At 48.6% G+C, this 21,472-nt stretch overlaps 1 long non-coding RNA gene across 1 annotated transcript; it reads right to left on the minus strand.

The window, feature by feature from the left end:
- Window positions 1-1,221: 1,221 nt before the first annotated feature.
- On the minus strand, window positions 1,222-2,480 carry LOC125516060. The gene is made up of 2 exons (XR_007287223.1): window positions 1,739-2,480; window positions 1,222-1,642 (listed from the first exon to the last, which is right to left on the minus strand). It is a non-coding gene; the product is annotated as an uncharacterized LOC125516060 (long non-coding RNA).
- Between the last annotated feature and the right edge of the window lie 18,992 nt (window positions 2,481-21,472).

A 21,472-nucleotide genomic window follows, 5' to 3' on the forward strand; every position in this document is an offset into this window, starting at 1 on the left:
GTTTAAGAGCAGTTTCAATTTTACTAAATCGCGAATTCTGTTTTTCAAAAAAAATCAATTTTTAGGTACTGTTTTCGCTCCAATTTTTCAACCGTTTGTCAAAACGAGGCATGTGATATGCTGTTGGAAAGCTACGGACAAGGCGCAACTTTCATATGTTGAAATGTTTTTGAGATTCCTTATGGTTTTTAGTAAATTTTGAAAATCATGCAATGGACGACGAGTGGCAACGACCGTTTTTTGTAATTTTTCTAAAACAGCTCGTCGGAATGATCCAAACGCTACGTCGTTAGAAAGGTATCATCAAGACGCAACTTTTTCATGTAGAATGCTATCTCTAATTCTTTATGGTTTAAGAGTAATGTTAAAAATACCGAAACACAGACACTCTATTTTTCGCGAGACCAAAATCGTCGTGTTTTCTGCATAAAACACATGAACACACTGCTTCAGACCAAAAACTGCACTGCATCAGATAGTCAAGTGAGCTTTCAAGGTTTCTTTCATCATTTTATAAAAAAAATTATTTTGACTTTTTTTCTAACAAGTGGACCGTAGAGACTGAGCGAGTGAACCACATCTGATAAGAAGTGAACTTCTTCAAGATGTTTTGGTTTCTGTTGAGTTTTTTTAGTTTCAACTAGACTACATGGTCAATGTTTAGTGAGCTGCATGAAAGGGGCAAATGGGGTGCATTAAAAATTACATTGCATCAAAGAATGTTACCTCCCACCAACATTATTTTGATTTTTTAAAAGAACAAGTGAACCGCACAAAAACACAAAGTACTACACGGTCGAACCAACCAAAGTACTTTCTATATTGCGCCACTGTCTATGGTCGCTGATGATGTTCATGGGCACAATACATCCATCAGTTGTTTTACATAGCCACACACACATACATACACACAAAATCAGCACTAGCACCTGCCAGAGCTGCAATAGAGGATCAGCAGAACTGTATTTTGAGGACCAACCGAGCTGCAATAAATCAGAAACCTGCACCAGCTTGGACATATCCTTGAATAGTTTTAAAAAAGAAAATTTCTAACTGAATTGCGCACGCCGCCCATCTGAGCTGCACACCAGGGCCATCTCAACCGCTCGCGTGCGCGGCATCTCTGGCATCGCCAGCGAACTGCATGGCGGCGCTGCCGGGCACATCAGCCCTCCGGTAAACCTTTTCTATTACTACGTCCAAACTAGTAGACAAGACTGGTGAACTGCATTATTTTAACTATTTGTGTTCTTTTGTTCTAGAACTTTTCTGTTACACCATTATATTGTTATCTTCGCATTAGAAAAAACTGCATGTATATGCAATACGTACTACAAGATGCCATAAGGGAACCACAAACATGGTGAAACTAAAACAAACAGCAAAGATGAACTACTAAAGAAATAATTATGCGGCCGGCCACCATAGTGCAGTGCACTTGTCTCCCGCCGCGTGCAAACAAGAAGTGTAGGAGAGAGCTGCAGGTGAGAGCCGTAGACTGCACGCCACACTCGACAGCACTGCATGATTTTCTCACTGGAAAGGGCCACCTCACCGGTCGCTCTTCAACTTCATGGCCTCGTTTGTGGACTGCACGGGTGCTGTCGCCTGGCTGCAGGGCAGGGACGCCCGCACGCTCATGCTGTTCCGGAAATTGGGCGAAGTGAGCTGCATTTCGATCCAAAAAAACACCCATATGGACGAAGTGAGCTACATCGATGCGGGAGTGCTGCCAGACCTGCCAAATAGAGGAATTGGAGGGAATCAGGCAACGTAGTGGAAGAGAGGGGAGGGACTTCAACATTCACATCCGGAGGACGTCGGATGAGCCCCGAAGCCATCCCTCGCGGTGCATTGAAGTTTTCTGTAGCAAAAACAAAAAAAGTCAACAGCACGACTCGTGCGGCGGCGGAGGGGTGGGCAGCAAGAACCGGCACGCGCCTGATGGATCTGGGCAGGGGTGGAGGGGTGGGTCTCCGGCGACCCCCAAGCTCAACGTAACCCCTCCAATCCTTGGAGTCGGCCATTGCTAACGCCCCCAGGACGGCTACAACCGGATCTGTCATCGGGTAGTCGTGGGAGGATGGTGATGGGGCAGATTCGATGGCTAGCTGACGCGGGGGCAGGTGGCCCGAGGAGGGAGGTGGTTGGAGAGGGTGTGGCGGCGTGGGGAGGTGGTGGTGCCACGGCGCGGAGAGTGAGGTGGTGCGGTGGTGCTTGGGAGAAGATGGTGCGGCGGCGCGGGGAGGGGGTGTTGCCACGGCGCGGGGAGTGAGGTGGTGTGGTAGTGCAGGGGAGAAGATGGTGCGGCGGCACGGGGAGGGGTTGGTGCCACGGCGCGGGGAGGGAGTAGTGTGGTGGTGCCGGGGAGGAGATGGTGCGGCGGCGGGCTAGAACGGGAGGCGTGTAGACTTGATCGAGGAGCACAAGGAGAGAGAGGAGGGTGGGTGACGAGAGGATAAGGTGGGGTGGGATTTGTTTTTTTAGTTTGTAGCTAACGGGGTGGGTCGGAGGGGTTAGAAGAATAACAGTCTTAAGGTGTTATCATAATAGACCCATTCTATATATATATATCAGAAGAGTTTTTGAGTGTTTACCTCAAAGCGCTCCTTCATCAGATTGACTAAGCCGGCTTCAAAGTCACGGTTGGTATGAAGGCGGTTTAGATAACCCGCATGAATCTCATGAGCATTAAATAGGGCATAACGCTCCAAGTCCAGCTTCCACTTGCCCTTGTGAGCAGCTGAAAATCCTTCCTTGGTGCTATGTTTTGACAAGACAGTGGGGTTTCCCGGTTCTGTATAGCCAAACCCGGTGACAATAACATCTTCAGCCTTTTCTTCAGCAGGCATGACAGGACTTGGCGGCTTAGCATTTGCCGGGTTAACATCCATAGAATCCATGGTGACATGGTGCTCTTCTGGCGGCGGATCATTAGTGGCAGCTTCAAGAGTTTGATGGGAAGCCTCTGACATCATTTGCTTCTCCGACTCAGTGGTGTTGGTGTCATCACCCGACTTACTTGTCTTCACATTCTTGCTTGGCTTGGCTTTACCGCTAGCAATGAGACACAAAAACATTAGTATGATGATTTACAAAGGGTTTCAAAACCAAAGAAATTCAATGTTCTCACCCTGGGGCGACTTTGGAGAGGGGGATCCGAGTCCCATTGGAGTCACCAGATGAGGAGTGAGAAGTTCCCTAATAGTTTGAATCAGAAGGGTTAATAGGTTGTCAAATAAGACCCGCCTTTGGAAAAGCTAAGTCGGAAATCTGTGAAACCTCTGCTCGGCGCTTGCGAGGAACCGGCGTGTTGGGTAAGCCAGAAGAGAGATTCCCACCGCCTCTATTCCGGATCGTGCGGCGAACTTCGTGCTGCTGCTTCTTCAAAATAAAGTTGGGATCCAAGTAAGCTAAAGGGTGAGAAAACCTTACTCTCCGGCTCGCTTGATGAACTCTCTGTCTTGGCAGAGGTTCTGAGTAGGAGGAAAGGATAGTTACCTCTTCACCATCTGCATTGCTGGCCTCCGCGTCATCCTGATAGAAATCAATGTCAATAAGATGAGCAAAGAAAGAGCCAAGGGAGTCAAGTTCTACCTTCGACTCATCATCCAGAGTAAAAAGATCAGTTGTATCTGCCTTCTTTTTGGCAGGTTTCTTGGTCACCTTGGTCTTGTTTATGACCTTCTTGGCCGGCTTATCTTGGAGTTTCTTATTCCAAAAGGGGGAGTCAGCCTGCAGAAGTTCAAGTAATAATGAGAAGGCAGATTGATAATTAAGGATTTAGTGAAAGTTGTTCGAATACTTACAGCTGGCGGCTTGTTGAGGGTACAGAAGGGATTCAACCCCACTTTACTGCAAGTCTCTAAACTCTCGTTGAGCAGAGTCTTCGTCATATCATTGATCTTTTATCTTCCAGATGAATTAGAGAGTAACACAATGGATCTTTGACATCGCCGGTATACTCACACATTAAGCCGGATCGGCGACTTAAGGGCAAGATTCTCCATGCGACCTAGCATCAAACCAGATTGACTCCAATCAAACCATTGGCCATCAAGGCTCTGATCTTTGAAAAAATGGGCATATATTTGGCCCGTTCTTCTGTGATGATCGATTCTGGGAGAGGATGTCTGTTGCTAAGCAGGTTTTCACGGTAACCTGGCACAGGATTTTCGCCTTCTAGAGAGGTGTCTTTGTAGTAGAACTAAGTCTTGTTCCAGTCCTTAGGATGGCTGGGAGGTGTGACAGTAGGAAAAGTGGCTTCTTTCTGACTCTGAATGGAAATGCCACCTAGTTCTAGGTTGGGCCCGTCTATGAACTCTGTTTGGCGGTTCAGGTAATAGAATTCCCTGAACAGTTCTATAGTGGGCTCCTGTTGAAGATACACTTCGCAAAACACTTGGAAGTTGCAGATGTTTGAAACAGAGTTGGGCCCAATATCTCGCGGATGGAGTTGGAAGAAATGCAGCACATCACAAAAGAATTTTGAGTCGGGCGGAGTGAACCCCCGGAGCATGTGATCAGTAAAAACTACGACTTCTCCTTCTTTTGGATCAGGGGTGGTTTCTGTTCCTCAGTCTCTCCAGTGGATAATGTTCATTGCGGCTAAGACACCCACTTGAACATGCTCATTCAGCGTCTGCTTTGTAACCCGGGAGGCGACCCAGTTGCATGAAGTGACGGTTTTGGTGATTTTGTTGATGAAAGCCTAGAAAGGAAAATATTGTCGGATTAAGGTTATGATGTTAAGCCGTCCAGAGATCAAAAAATAAGTGTGTTAAGAAAGGCCAATTCGTATGCAAAAAATATGTGTTATATTGGTTGGCATGATTACACTAGAAGACGATGCCGGGTTACATAGATTTTGAACATATACTGACGGCTTAAAGAGGGCCTAATGGTGTATAGCGGGTTACGGCCTATCATATAAACCACCAGCACGGTTGAAGTTACAATTGCCTAGAGGTCTATAAATGAAATTTGTCTATGTACTGAACAAACAGGTTCCACGGATCGGTTCTATGATTTTGGATCTACAGCAGCTCAGAAAATAATATAAATTACTAAACCTAGTTACAGCGGCGGAAGAACACGCGAGCTGGGTATTGCATCTCAGGAGGACATAACGCATCTGTGCTTAGGAGACAAAGGCTAAAACTACTGACGCATCAAGTTTGTATTGCGTTTGGATCAAATTGAGCATGTGCAAGAGGACAATGGGGAGTTTTTGATGGACACCGGAGAACTTCGATGAATTGTGTGAACCCTAGTACAGATCTGATGCGAAGCAGAATGGGTGCCTATTGATGTTCTTGAACAGCGGAAGAGTTCCGTGTTTCTCTGGTCCGTTCAGGTCGATGCAGCAGCCGGAGTTGAGGACACTGGAGGAAGACAACGGCGGCGGAGCTCGGGTTTGTAGAGGCGTCGCAAGGAGGAAGACGAAGACAAGAAGGCAAGGGTAAAAAGTGAAAGGAAGGACCCCTACCCCTATTTATAAGGAAAAGATAAGATGGCGGGCACGGGAATCAAGGAGGCCGAAAATGAATATGCGGCTATGTGAAGGCCTCGATTTTTGGGAGGTCCATTAAGATAGAGATCTGTTGAGATGTCTTGGGCTTTGTGCAAAGTTAATGCGCAGTGATGTCATGACGGGTTATCACGGTTCTGAAATGTGACGTCATGGCGGGTTACAATGAATTGATGAGGAATTGATAATGGAAGATGCTGTTGAGTCAAGAGGTGAAGATTGATGTGAGCAAGTTCAAATCAACCTAGGGCTTAATGTTGGGGATATAACTACTAGGTATGACCAGCCCAAGAGGGGTCGGGTCATGCCATTGGCGGCTTAAAGATGAAGAGTCCCGATAAGGGCCAAGAAGACATGAAGATGGTGGTTCATAGAGCAAGCCTATTGCAGGCCCAAGACCCGGGGGCGACCTGAGGCCCAAAGGGATGAGCCGCCATATGTTAACTTGTTCTGTAAGGCAAGTTTAGTTAGAAACCGAGCCGGTCACGTTTGTGTGAGCCGGCCAGGACTTTGTAAGCCGCGGGGCATCAACCTGTATATAAAGGGGTGACCCGACGATGGGTTAACTCAGGAAACAATCAATCGAGCGCTAGGTCAAGCGTATTCGCTCCCTAGTAATCGAAACCAAAGCAATACAACCTAAAGCGGGAGTAGGCTTTTACCTCATTGAGAAGGGTCGAACCTGGGTAAACTCTCTGTGTCCTTTGTCCTGTTCAACCCCTTCAAGCTAACCTAGTTGTGATGGCTCCACACGTAAGTCCTTTTGCTATGATATCTGCCATGTTAAGTCCACAACAATGTCAGAGGCCGGAGGTAGAAGACGGAGTCGATGACGTTGTAGGGCGTTCGGCGTCTCGTGGCTTGGTGGAGACGACACTTACGACAGAGGCAGAGTTTGTAGACACGGTGGGAATACAAGGGAGCACGGTGGCTGCGGTTACTATGGTGGCGCGGCTTCGATGGCTTCGCCATGGCATCAGGAGGGAGAGGGAGAGGGCTGCATGGTGAATGGGGAGGTCATCCATATCGGACAACAACGAGGGGGTCATCCACGTCATCGACGTGGCCTGGGGAGGCAGGTAGGCAGCTCGTGTGGCGCGCGTAGCACGCATGAGTCAGGCACGCGCCTGGCGTCCTACTGGCGGGAGGTTGAAGACGCCCTTGTCCCTAGTGGGTTGGGCCTGCTACAGTGCTGGTCCGCAGAGGTAAGCGCCATGTATGTTTTCTTTTATGTTTATTTCTATTTTCTTATCCATTTGCCACTGTTTCAATTTCAAAACAGAATCAAAACAGTACCAGAAACCCTTTGAATATTTTTATGTTGCTAAATGGAATTTTCCAAATGCACATAAAATATTTGAAAATATATATCTAAATTCAAATATGATAATGATTTAAATTCATTTCCCAGAATATTCCTTAAAAATGTGCACTATTTTTTGTTTGGCTCCAAACCCTTGCCAAAATTATCAAACATTAATGAAGGGCATTTTGGGTTCATTGAAAATATTTTATTTCGATCCTAGTTAAATTTCATTTGGTGCTAGGGTTTGAACATCCCCATTTCAAATTCATTTGAATTTTAAACATGATGCATGGACGATGATGAAACTATTTATAATCAATTTCTAGGGTTGTGACAACTCGAAACAATTATTCCGCCGCCACAAGCCTGTGTTCTTCCGCGATCCCATCTAGAGGCCTGTGCCGGTACTCTATCGCAGGGGGAATCGATCATGGAGGGCTTTTACATCAACCTAGTTGCACCTCTGATGATGTGTGAGTAGTTCCTACAGGACCTATGGGTCCATAGTGATTTGCTAGATGGATCTCTCTCTCTCTCTCTCTCTCTGATCTTTAATACTAAGTTCTCCACGGAGTTCTATTTAATGTAATCTTTTTTGTGGTGTGTTTGTTGGGATCGATGAATTGTGGGTTTATGATCAGACTACCAAAGTAATTGAGTTATATTCTGAACTTTATTATGTGTGATTGTTATAGTTATGTAATACTTTCTGATCTATGAGTTTTTTTGGCCCAGTTGATGATTAGATCTTCAGTGGAAGTGGTGCATGGTAGTAGGTTCAATCTTGCGGTGTCCTCACCTCATGTCAGAAGGGGTAGCGAGGCACATATTTGTATTGTTGCTACTAAGGGTAAAACAACGGGGTTCGATCCATATTGATTGGTCTTATTTTGTCTACATCGTGTCATCATACTTCATGCATCACTCTCTTAATTTGTTATGAACTTAATACCTAGAGAGGCAAGCATAGAAGCACTCTCGAAGTGGAGTAATAGTAGTAGATGCATAATCGTTTTGGTCTACTTGTCACGGATGTAATACCTATGTACTGATCATGTCATGAATAACATCATAACTATGCGCTTTTCTATCACTTGCCCAACAACAATTTATCTACCCATCGTATGCTATGTTCTTGAGATGCCTCTAGTGAAAACTATGGCCCCCAGGTCCATTCACCATATTTACTAAAACCCTAAAAATTTGCTGCAATTTATGTACTTTTATTTCCTTTTGCAATTTATATATCTTTCACTATCAGAATTAATCCTTGCAATTAACAGGAACAAGGGGATTGACAACCCTCTTGCCGCGTTGGGTGCAAGTATTTTGTTTGTATGTGTAGGTATTGTCGACCTTTGTCTGTGTGAATCTCCTATTGGTTCGATAACTTTGGTTTCTACTGAGGGCAATACTACCCGCTACTATATTGCTTCTCCTTTCCTCTCCGGGGAAAACCCAACGCAACTCACAAGTAGCACCCACTGCTACCGCCCTGCCATGGTCAGCCATGGACGTGCATTGCAGCCGTGAGCTACCAGATTTGGTCGAGGCTCGACCGTGGGCATCCTGATACGATCGGGGGTCAAGCCTGCGAGCTCATCCTCCCCTCCCGACGGCCTCAAGCGCACCTCCTACCCCACCCTACTTACCCTCTCGACGGCGTCCGACGTGGATCCCCCTCGATAACGTCCATTGAAACGACGCAGGAGGAAAATGAGGTCACCGGTGCTAGGGAAGAAGGGGCAAAGAAGAAGCTGACATGTGGGCCCACCTGTCAGAATATCAGACTTAACGGTCAACCTAACATTCAAACAAACATGTGGGTCCGCTCTGCATAATCCGGATCCAATTTTAATCATCCAACCATTAGCGTTTTTTTGGAACATTCAACCAATTTTGTGATAACTTTTTGTGAAATTAAAGTAAATGGTAGTTTTTTGTAACCCTAGCCAAAAATGTGAAAGTTTTTTTTTCTTATTTACTCCATTGAACGTGTGCCGATGAATATTTAAGAGCTTTTTATTGGTTTCCTTCAATCATGGTTGACTGTGGAGACTGGAGAGAGATGCGCCTGTCTTCTTAATAATCAAAATCTAGTTGAGTTATTTTCGGTGGAGAGATGAAATTTTCCTACTTGGCTCCGGGCCGATGATTAAAAAAATTACAAAGCTACTATTTGCAACAAAATCTGTCTCTTTTGTTTTCGGGAATGGAGAGCGAATCTGAAAAAACATTTCAGCGGCATAATCCAAAACTGATAGTGTAGAAAATGTGAACATGTTTCCTTTTTGTTCTTTCAAGAGCTAACATGAACTCCCGTTACCGTAACTCTCTTATTGACCATCTGTCGTTGGACATGCACCAGAATTGTGCTGTCTGATTTCTAGCCTGGACGTCTCTTTCAAAGTGAAAGTTTCGCATCATCCAGCCAACTAAACTCGCATCGCTCTGTCGTCTGTACTACCGAGGAACCGCAGGGCGTTTATGGGGATGAGGGGCAGTTCGCGAGGCAATCCTGCAGCGACCCATAGCTGCAAGACCCCAGTGGTTCACAGCACCAGTAGTTATCGCCTTGAGAACCACCTCCGCAAAAGTTTGGCCGGCACACGTCAAGGTTGACCTCGCCGGCGCCGCCGCCGCGGCCTCGAATCTTGAAATCCGGACGACGGCGACGATAACCATCAGTTACAAACTCGAAGAAATAACATGCACTTACATTCTGCGGATAACGCGTGGCATACAAGGAGGACAAGGAGTAGCACGGTTGCTGCATTTGCTTTCATCTGGCAGTCGAACCTTCTCTGCATCATGTATGATCTGTTAAGGATCTATGTGCAGATAGATGGATGGACTGGTGGACACAACTGTTGTGCTATATATATGTACAGAGGCACCAGAACATGGTAAGCAATTATTGCTCTCTTGTGTGTGTGTGTAGGTAGCACTTATTTCTTATTTACAGTTTACTAAATAAAGATGGAGCGCGAAGCAACATGTGGTTGAGTTGGTTAGGTGGACAGTGGTATCCCAACCCACCAGGGTTCAAATCCTGGTGCTCGCATTATTCCTGGATTTATTTCAGGATTTCTGGCGATGCGCTTTCAGTGGGAGGAGACGTTCCCGTCGACGACGAGGCGCCTACGGATAAGGTGTGGTGTGTGCTCCCCCCGTCTGGTGGGGGACACAACTGCTGTGCTATATATATGTACAGAGGCATCAGAACATGGTTTTTTCGTGTGTGTGTGTAGGTAGCACTTATTTCTTATTTACAGTTTACTAAATAAAGATGGAGCATTAGGAAGGTACTCCTCCCCACCCCAATTCCATAATAAAAATAGGAATTTATAAAATCAAAAACTTACCACACGTCAATGCTCTAGGGCAATTTAAACATATCTTGTTTAAGTTTGCATGCCATTAACATCCAGCTCAACTGCTGAAGAAATGGTATGTGTTTCTTGATTTAACAATTTATTTATTTTGTGCAATATCCTACAAACCTGATCAAAATCGGTAGAAACATGATTAGGAAGGAAGTACGGTCGAATAAATTTGTATCGGAATCACAGCCAAGTACAGTACACTAAAACATTGAGCCTTCAGTCGTTGCTGTTCATACATTCCATTTCAAGGTCATATATAAACCCCACACTTGTGGCCGTATGCATCACCCAGATGCAAAGACCGGGGGTCATCCTCCTTTTCTAAAAAATATATATAAACCCCACACTTTTTTTGAAAGTAAAAGGTAGAGATCGCTCTACCTTATATATTTCAAATAGGCCGTAGCCTGGGGGACAAAAGAGTCCATTACAGGAATCAAGAGGAACGCACCAAGGTGCGAAGAGACAGAGAGGAGAGGAAGAGAAGGAAGGAGAACATCAGAAAGCTACATCATAATTAGTTGGACAAACAAAGCGCCCAAGTCTTCAAATCATCCTTGTCATGTTGCTGCTTAGCTCTGTGCAGCCAAAGACGAAGCAAGTCCGTAGCATAGAACCATGTGTATGGGTCAAACCAGGAAGTACTGTTAAAAACGCGATCATTCCGAGCATGCCATAGAGTGAAGACACATGCTGCAAGGGCAACATTCCATTTCCTCTTGAGAATTGGTTGCTGGGAAACGCGCACGAAGAAAGAGAGAAGATCAGGGGGAGCACAAGCCAACGGGTTCAACTGCAGCTTGCCCCAGAGATGTTTGACAGACCGACACCGCAGTACCACATGGTCAATGGACTCCACAGCGGGGCAGATATCACAGTCAGCATTGGAGACAAGCGCAAACCAGCCTTTTTTGAACATGTTGTCCCTTGTGTTTAAGCGCCCATGAAAAGCCAGCCAAAGAAAAACCTTGTGCTTGTTAGGAATGATCCTATCCCAAATCCTCTGCTCAAAAGCACACCGCATTCCCCGGAAGGTGAGCATCTTGTAGAAATAACATGTAGCAAGCTCCTTCCCAAAGAGAGAAGAGACCCGGTGATCAACATTGGCGTCAGTCGGAGTGAAATTTGCGATGAGGTCAAGCAGGACCTGCAACTCTTGTGTCACTGTATGCGAGAGATTTGGGTGCAGTTGTATATCCCAACCATCCTGAGTAATTTGCGATGGGATTGAACATAGCTTATCCTTGGCAAAAGAGTATAAAACTGGCAGCACAAACATCAACCTTCCAACCTAGAGCCACTGATCTTGCCAAAATGAAACGAGAGCCCCGAAGCCAAGCGAGCAGCAAGAGGAAAACAAGACCAGCGGATATAAGTTTTGAGACCTCTCCAGAAAGTTGTGTTGCGCGTACTGTTGCCACTGGGTAAGTTATTTCTATAGTATTGCGAAGCCAGCCATTGATAGCATGGTATGTCTGAAAACTGAAGAACTTTGGCCACAAACTTACACATCATAGCTTGGTTCTGAGCTGATAGATCCCTGACTCCCAGGCCACTCGCGCATCGTGGCTGGATAACCTTGTCCCAAGCCACAAGACAGTGGCCGCCCGAGGTTTTGCTCTTTCCTTGCCAGAAGAAGGCGCGTAGCAAACCCTCCAGCTTAGAGATGGACTCCTTTGGCCATGGGAAGCAAGTCATGAAGTAGCTCGGAATGTCGGCAAGCACCGAGTTGATTAACGTAAGCCTGCCTCCCCATGAAAGAAAAGTAGCTGGCCAGCCCGACAGCCTCTTGTCAACTTTATGAATCACTGGTAGGAGCATACCATGAGTAATCTTATGCAGAGACAAAGGCAGACTGAGGTACGTGCACGGGAAGGAGGAGACTGGACAACCAAGAAGCTGAGCAATCTCCAACGTAGTATCAACCTCAACTGAAACCAGGACCAACGTGCTTTTGTGGAAGTTTATTTGCAGACCGGAGAAATCCGAGAAAGCAAAAAGGATGTTTTTGATAACCTGAGCTTGTTGCAAATTTCCCTGGAAGATAAGCAGAGTGTCATCCGCATATTGCAAAACTGGGAATAGAACATCTGAACCGAGGGGGTGCAGCAAGCTGCCGGCCTGGAAATGCATGCAGCATAGACGTTGAAGCACATCCGCAACCAAGATGAAGAGGTATGGAGAGAGAGAACCCCCTTGACGGAAGCCCTTCTTGGCAGAAAAAACATCATCAAGCTCCCCATTCATTAAAACACGCGATTTGCCAGTGGATAACAAGGAGGAAATCCATTGGGTCCATTTCTGGGGGAAACCACGAGCTTGTAAGATCTGCAAAAGGCAGCTCCAACTCACATTGTCAAAGGCCTTTTGAAAGTACAGCTTTAAGGCGATAACCGGCAGCTTCCTTTTATGAGCAGTCTAAACCAGCTCAGTGGCTAGAGCAAAGTTTTCAATGATTGAATGACCTTTCAAAAAACCCGATTGCAAAGGGTGCACCAAATCTGGAATTTGGCATTGAAATCTGTTTGTTAAGACCTTAGAGACCAATTTGGGCATACTGTGAACCAAGGAGATAGGTCTATAATCGCCTAAAGCAAGCGGAGTATCTTTCTTAGGCAGCAAAGTGATATAGGCCATGTTAATCCCTTCCAGCAATACATTGTCTGCATGAAAATCAGCAAAGAACTTCAGAATATCATCCTTGATCAGATGCTTAAAGGCCTTGTAGAACTCATTAGTGAAGCCGTCCGGGCCAGGGCTCCTGTTATTGGGGGCTCCATTGATGGCGGACACAATTTCTGCCCAAGTAAAATCAGCCACGAGCTCGGTCAGGTCCGTTGGCGCATATAAGGAGCTGAGCTGAACTATAGGCAAAGACACAGCAGGCTGACCTAGCAGACTTTTGAAGTAGCTAGTAGCCAGGGCCAAGTTGAGATTGTTCTGGTAGATCTCCACACCGTCTTGAACAAGGACCTTAAATTTGTTTCTACGGGCCTGAAAATTTGCAGCAGCGTGAAAGAATTGGCAGTTCTCATCTCCAAACACGCACCAATGTACCTTAGCACGACGACGCCAAAGAGCAGTTTGCCATAAAACTAGCTGCTCAACCTTGGCAGAGGCGAACTCCCGAAGCACCACTTCGAGAGTCGAAAGGGGGCGCCTTTCCTCAACTACATTCAGGAAATTCGCCACCTGCTTGTTGTTGTCTCAATATACTCTGAGGCTTGATTTCTTCCTGCTCCAAGCGCGGATGACAGCTCTAACTCTTCTCATCTTGAAACTGATGACAGAAGCTAAAGAGAGCATGGTTCTGTGTCCCCTTGTCCAGCTGTCAACGATGATGCTCCTAGTTTCCTCCATCGCTAGCCAGTGGTTTTCCATCCTAAACAAGATGCCTCTCATGGCATTAGTATCGAACTGAACCAAAATGGGTGCGTGGTCAGAAGTAGTGGCAGGCACAATGGCAACAGTGGTCTGCAAGAAACCGAGGTTCCAAAAGGCATTGACCAACACACGATCTAACCGAGCCAGCGTAGGAGAACTTCTCTTGTTGGACCAGGTGAAAAATCTGTTATCCAACTGAATATCATCCAGGCCATTAGCCCTGACCCAGGAATTGAAAGTTTCCATGACTCTCCAGTTGATATTACCTCGAGATTTTTCAGAAGCAAACCGGTACATATTGAAATCGCCCGCAACCATCCAAGCCTCAGCTGGCATAGCAATATTGCTCATAGCTTCAAAAAAAGAGGCCTCTCCCGATTCAAACAAGGAGCATACACTGATGTGAGCACAAAAGAAACATTGGTAGTTGTGGATGAAAAGCTGACAGTAACATGGTACTTGTGTGTTGAGATTGGCTGGCCAGTCACCACAGTTGAGTCCCAGGCAACAAGAATGCCCCCCGAGGCACCATCAGAGGGAGAGGTCGCATGATTATAGAGATTGGCGGTAAGAAAACTGCGTAGCTTGGACTGAGAGAGAACTTGTAGTTTTGTCTCCTGCAAACACACAATGCTAGAGCAGCAAGAGGTTAGAACATCACGGACTAGCGAGCATTTGTTATCATCACCGAGACCACGAACGTTCCAATTAAGTAGCTTCATAATATAAGCAAGAGCGTACAACCCATGAAGGAGACAAGAAAAAACAAATGCATGTTCAACAGAAACAAGCTACTGATAACATGAAGCCCATAGGAGGGGCGATAGCAGACTCGATACAAACTGACTGATGAACATAGCAGCAGCAAACTAGCTTGGACAGGACCTAACTGCAGAACTAGACCGAGCATAGGATAAAAGGAAGAATTATGAACTAACTTAACATAGAGCAGAGCTGAAACAGGTAGCATTGGATGGCATTTATAAAAGCATGCACTACACATCAAGAACATTGGAGACGCACTAGCTGGCAGGAGCAGAGCTGCTGGCAGAAGCAATAGCTGGTTCACGTGATTGGGCTTGGTCCAAGATGGCATTGGCATTGAGGTCACAATGCAGAGCAATTTGCTTGAGTTTGCCCCTGGTCAGAGGCGCGGGCGTGCTCAGCAGCGGCAACTCCAAGAGACCAGCCACCGCCACCGCCTTGGCCTTCTTGCGCCTCGAGGAAGAGGCACTTGAGCGGCTGCCAGAGGAGCCACCGCTGGAGGTAGAAGCAGAGGCCGCAGCCTTATGCTTGGAGGAGCGCTGCACCAAACCCAGGCATACCCGTCGTATGCAGCATAGATGCGGGGGCTGCGACGGGGGGATGGAGAGGCAGCCACCGGCGCCTGGACGGGCTGGCCACCGAGGAGCTACCCATCTGAGCCGGAGGGGGGGCTCCTGCTCCGCCGGCTCAGATGCAAGCCCCAAGTTGAGGTCGAGAGCCTACACCTGGATAGTCGCGGCCGGCCTGAGCGAGAAACCGAAGGGGGCGCAGGCGAAGGGAAAAGCTGGAGCGTAGGCGGGGAACGGTTGAAGTCGCCGGCCTCCGGCTCACGCGGCGGCTTGCGGCAACTGCAGAACGCCGTTGCGATGTGGGAGGGGAGCGCAGCGTAAGCCCCATGCCTGAGATCTGTGGCCGCCACCGGAGATAAATATCCGATGGGCAGCACCCCAGGTTCTGGACGCGGCACATGGGTCGCAGGCCGCGTGCACACCGGCCGCGACGTGAGGATTTAGTGAGCCCGCATGTGATCATGGCCCGGGAAAAGAGACTCAAAAGGAGGGATGTCACCACCAGCCAGGGATAGCGGAGGCCCAACAGTAGGAAGTAGGCCTGCTGGCACATTGGGCTTGGGCGGGTACTTGGACTCAATGGCCGGCAGCAGCGGCAGCGTGCGGGCACACAGCCCACCATCCACCACCTTGGGCCAGAACTTGAAAAGCAGAGAGCGACAGCTTTCCCGTGCGAGCAACCCCGTGAGGTAATCAAAGCACGGGAAATAGCCATCGTCCATCGCCACCGGGTTCACTTGCACGACGCCAGATGCGGAGCGGCAGTTGCTGAGCTCCAACTGGAAGGAGAAGGTCATCACCTCTGGGTCGAAGGAGACCGTGGCACGCGGCTTGCGCACGCCTACCGCCAAAAGCGATGAGAGTAGGCAATGACGGCCCTCGTCCTCATGCCCGATCTGCGCCGCCGTGGGGAGGGAGAAAACCGCGCCCTTGGTGAGCTTGGGCTTAAAGGAGATCTTCAACATCGCCATGCAGTCCCTAACAGAGGCGAGATGCGGGTGTAGAAAGGCCCTAAAGGCCCTGTCTGCCATGCCGAGGCCATCCGCCGCCTGACCAGGGCCAGACGCAGATGCCCGAGGATGAGCGTGGCCTTGGCGTGGGGGAGCAAGTGAACGAAGATCACCAATCTCAATGTCGATCCGGCCAGCAGGGCGAGGCGGAGCAGATGGAGCACCAAGCAAGCGAGTGACGTCCCAGACCTCATTGAGAACGACGTCGGCGTAGATGCCGGCGCCATCAATGTGGTGGAACGTCAGGTGGTGTGGGATGTGCTGGAGGGCCTCCACCTTGACCAGCACGAAGATGCTCGAAAACTCGCTGCCATGCAGACAGGCATGCTCAACCCTGAAGAGGCTGGCGAAGCCGGCTACGATGGCCGTGATGCCCCGCCTGCTCCAGAGCTCAAGAGGCAGCTTTTCCAGAGAAAGGTTCACCACCTGGCGGAAGGAGAAGGAATAGGCGTTGTCGCCCGCATTATGCGGCAGGATGTGAACCAAGCGGCTTCCAACCTCCAGCGGGCTGGCGCGCACGGCGCGGGCCTGCTCAAACTCCCGCTGGAACACCACAAAGACGGTGCCCACAGCAGAGCCAGTGAAACGGACCGCCGAGATGCCAAGCAGCTGCCGGAAAACACGCCGGAGCCATGGCAGGAACGCAGCTCTAGGAGGGGAGATGTTGACTAAACAAACAAGGGAGTTTTGGTCGGAGACCATGGGATAGTGGACGCCGAGCAAAGTGGGGCGACCAAGCACTACGGGCTCCATGCTGAGGTGGGAAGGAGGGAGGCGAGGGCTGGGAGCTAGGTGTAGAGGAAGCAGGTCAAGCAAGGGGGCGGAGGCAGCGGTGTCGAAACAGGAGACGACCTGGGGTGTGGTATATAAGGCTGCGGGCGAGGACGGGGCAGAGCGCAAGGCACGCAAGGGGCACTGGAAACTAAGGTGACCGATGGCGCGGCAGAGCCAGCAAACAGCCGGATCCCGGCAATCCCGCCTGCGGTGACAGAACGAGAGACACCGGAAACAACGGCGGTGCAGGTCCCTGGGCTTCCCGTATCTAAAAAGCAGATTACGCACCGCACTCGAGGCAGGAGCAGAAGCACCCATGGCAGGATTAGAGACCAAAGCGTCTCTATAGGGAGTGGGGCTGCTCAAGGTCAGAGGAGCCTGCTGGACGCCGTCTTTGTCAGCCGAAACGTTGCCATGCGAACCAGAAATACCAAGTGGGTGATCTTCCGCGGGTTGGCTACAAGGCGGCGGCAGCAGCGAGGTTAAGGAGCTATTGCAGGTAATCAATTGATTATGCTCGGGCGTGCTGATGCATGCAACAAAGAGCTCAGCAGGAAGACCAGCGCTGCCTCCCCCAAAAACCTGGGCATGTGAAGGGTAAGCAATCAAGTGACTGCTACCGTGATGCCTAGGCGCGGAGCCAGGGCGGGGCCCAAGCAGAGACGGCAGCAAAGGGTTGGTGAGCCAAGCATCATGGCGCGAACAGGACGCAAGCTCATCGCGTGCATGGCAAGCGGACGAGCAGAAGGGGCCAAGCTGGAAAGCGACATCCTCACAGAAATGATGCCAGACCTCCAGCAATCACGGAGAACGATCTCTTTGGCAATGCACTCATGTGCAACATGGAAAAGAAAAAGACCACGCTGACGACGGCTGACCCAGTAGCCGTTGGCATGGCCCCTGAACCAGCTAACCAGGAGCGAGGCAAAGAACGCAGGGCAGAACGAAGCACCATCGTTGAGAACGGCGGCCAGCACGCCGGTGGGGCAGCAGTGACCCGCCACCGCCTCGACAGTACCGCAGCCATACTTGGCCAGCATGGCATCCTCGAAGTAGAGACCAACCATGGAGCCCAACAAGTAGCAAGCGAAAACCAGCAACCAGCGAAGCTAGATCAGGCTAGGAGCGAGCAAGACATGCATCAAGGAGGGAGAGAGGAAGGCATGCATCAAACCGAAAAGGGGTTGCAGCTCAGACTTACACCAGGAAGAACTTACAGTGGAGATTCGAGGCCAGTCGGCGAGGAGACAAAGCTATAGGCAGTTCGTGAGCTAAACCCTAATGGCGGCGCGGCGGAGCACTCAGCGGGAAGTGGCTGCCGTGGCTAGGAGCAGCGCACGGCAGGAAGGTGGACGCCGTATCCACGTGGAGCACAGCGTATTCTGTGGCCGCCGGCGCCGGATCAGCGGACGGCGGGAGTGCACACGCCTCCTAGCAGCTCAACCCACACGCTCCCTTGCCGATGGGTGGTGAATCCCACAAGTTCTCATCCCAACCATTCTATGATGAACATGTTGAGGCCTTGTTTGATGGAGAGCAAGGAATTCAGCAGGGTCTCTTCAACCACCTCTTGGCAGGGAACCAAAGAAGAAGCACATATAAACCCCACACTGAAGGCCAAAATATAAAGACTTGATAGGCTCGCTCCAGTCCCTTTGATGACTTACTTGAAATGAAGCTAACCGTTCAACACCTTATAAGAATTCACTTGGCAACTCTCCCTCCTAATGCAGATGTATTGACTACAATAATTTTATATTCTTCCAATGAGCATTCTGGTTTAGATGGTATATAGGGTACTAATAGACATAGGAGTATTACACATTGTTAGTCCATGCTTAGCTTAAAGTTAAGGTACCTGCAAAAGTAACTCATCAAGGCTATTGAGTAATGTGACTTTATGGCTTAACCATATAAAATCTCCACAACATTGTAGACCTTCAGTTATTTTCAGGACACATGCATATCAATGGAAGAATTTGGACATGGTCGTATAGCAAAGAACCGAAAACCTTTGCTCCAAAGAGATCGTGTGAGCTTCACATAGGTTTATGCACATCTGAAAAGTGAGACTGAAATGGTTTTCTTTTATGTTAGTCAGATTTTGTCCTTTCTAAACATATAGGTACCGTGGTCGGCTTTGTATGATATATGAAACAGCTGAAGAAGTATGTAAAATCATAGAAGGAACAAAGCCAAACATATATGATTTTGGAGTTCAACTTGATAAACATGCAAAATTTCTATGACTATAGTAAAAGTACTGTTTAATCAAGTTAATAGTGACTAATGTTTAGTGACATATAGAATGTTGAATGCATATATATATATATATATATAAGTGCATGAAAAAATAAAAGAGGAGCATGAAAAAGTTGGTGAAACTGAAATGGTGCATGTAGAATATTCACTTTCCGGTGTTATACCGCCTACATCAGTCCTGATAGTGCACTCAAAGAGAAGAAAATTTGTGCAGGCCGAGCTTCATCCTACACTATCTTGTTCCTATTAAATTAATCTAAAATGCATAACTAATTGAATACAATACCAGCCGTATGGATGAATTAAATAGATTCGACGAGGCTCTATAGGCCTAAGCTTGTGTTTTGCCAACAAACTTACTGCTGCTTAGTTCAGAAACTAACTCTGGACCTATTTTTTTACAGTGGCCTGGGACCTCATGTTTCTTGAATGTGATCATAAGCCACAGGACTACATACTCTCTCTTTTTTCTGAAAAGGAGTATTACCAGGACCTCTGCATCAAAATGATGCATGCAACCATTTTTATTAATTAATCATCAGAGCCTGGCAAAATGAATACAAAGATCAACCCAAAGACACCTTTGAGGCGAATAAAGTCGCTACACTTACAAGTATAAAAATGTACCCTGACCCCATCACAAACACCATCTAATTCAGTGGCCTCAAGAAGCCGCCCGCCTGGCAAGCTGAGAGTACCAACCGGTCTAGGCGTCCCGCAACGTGCACTGCATGCTCAAGCCCTAGGATCCGCTGGCACCATTTTCCACCATCCCATCTTCATGAGGTATCATTGCATAGATCTTGCTAGTCCTATCTGCCGAGGACTTCACCACGATGCCAAATAGCGCCACCAGCCTGCGCGCATCCACAAACCACTTCCAACGCTGAGACTCCACCTCTACACGCCGTCGAGACGCGTCATCTTCAACACGGTCGATGTAACACCACTCTACCAGTTGGCCCCTCCAGTGAACCTCTGCTCCAAAACAATGGCCCCAAGAGGGAGAATGGCACCACAGCCTCCGTCATCATTCAATCTAGGAGACCCAGATCTAGGGTTTCCTCCGAAACAGATGCCCCCTAGAGGAAGAGGCGCACGCCATCTGTAACTGCGCATGAAACCAAACAGTGCCAACTAGCACATAGTCCTCATGACGACGCCTTCAAGAAGGACACGGTGCCATGAGTGTCATCGCCACCCTAGGATTTTCACCCAAGAAGCAGTGAGGTGGGCAGAGGTAGGGCGGACCCGAACGACGTCTCCAGGAACGAAATCGATGCCCTGGGACATCGTCGCCTCGCGGTCGGCAGGAGCCGACCAGGGAATTATCCCAATCCGGACCCCCACCGCCTGCTCCACCACAACTCGGTGACCGGCTAGCAGCGCGGACATGTCCAGTGAGACAGAGTGCATGTAGCAAGGAATGGAGAAAGCAGTAGATCGGTGACATTGGCCGCCGCGCAGCAAGCCATGACACCAACCCTCCGATGGATCGCCAGCCACCCAATCCGATCCCTGGGAGCCCGCCCGATCGTGCCACCAAACAAGGAGGCCATACTAGGGGTTGTTGGGGAACGTAGCATGCAATTTCAGAAAAAATCCCATGATCACGCAAGATCTATCTAGGAGATGCATAGCAACGAGAGGGGAGAGTATGTCCACGTACCCTCGTGGACCGAAAGTGGAAGCGTTAGTTTAACGTGGTTGATGTAGTCAAACATCTTCTTGATTCAACTGATCAAGTACCAAACGTACGGCACCTCCGAGTTCTGCACACATTCAGCTCGATGGCGTTCCTCGAACTCTTGATCCAGCGAAGTGTCGAGGGAGAGTTTTGTCAGCATGACGGCGTGGTGACGGTGATGGTGAAGTGATCTGCGCAGGGCTTCGCCTAAGCATTATGACAATATGACTGGAGGAGTAAACGGTGGAGGGGGGAACCGCACACAGCTAAGAAAATTGATGTGCTTTAGGGTGCCCCTGCCCCCGTATATAAAGGAGGAGGGGAGGAGGGCGGCTCTAGGGGCGCGCCCAAGTGGGGGGCGACTAGGACTCCTAGTCCTAGTCGGCCCCCTTCCTTTCTTTCGGAGGTGGGAAAGGGAAGGAGAAGGAGAGGGAGAAGGAAAGGGGGGTCGCGCCCCCTTCCCCTTGTCCAATTTGGACTGCCCATGGGGGGGGGGCGCCACCCCTTGTGGGCTTCCCTCTCTCTCCCCTATGGCCCATGTTGGCCCATTACTTCCTCGGGGGGTTCGGGTAACCTCCCGGTACTTCGAAAAATAACCGAAACACTCCGGAACCATTCTGGTGTCCGAATACTATCATTCAATATATCAATCTTTACCTCTCGACTATTTCGAGACTCCTCGTCATGTCCGTGATCTCATTCGGGACTCCTAACAATATTCGGTCACCAAAACACATAACTCATAATACAAATCGTCATTGAATGTTAAGCGTGCAGACCCTACGGGTTCGAGAACTAT

This window comes from Triticum urartu, chromosome 6 (assembly GCF_003073215.2).
Source record: "Triticum urartu cultivar G1812 chromosome 6, Tu2.1, whole genome shotgun sequence".
In the NCBI taxonomy this organism is placed as follows: domain Eukaryota; kingdom Viridiplantae; phylum Streptophyta; class Magnoliopsida; order Poales; family Poaceae; genus Triticum; species Triticum urartu.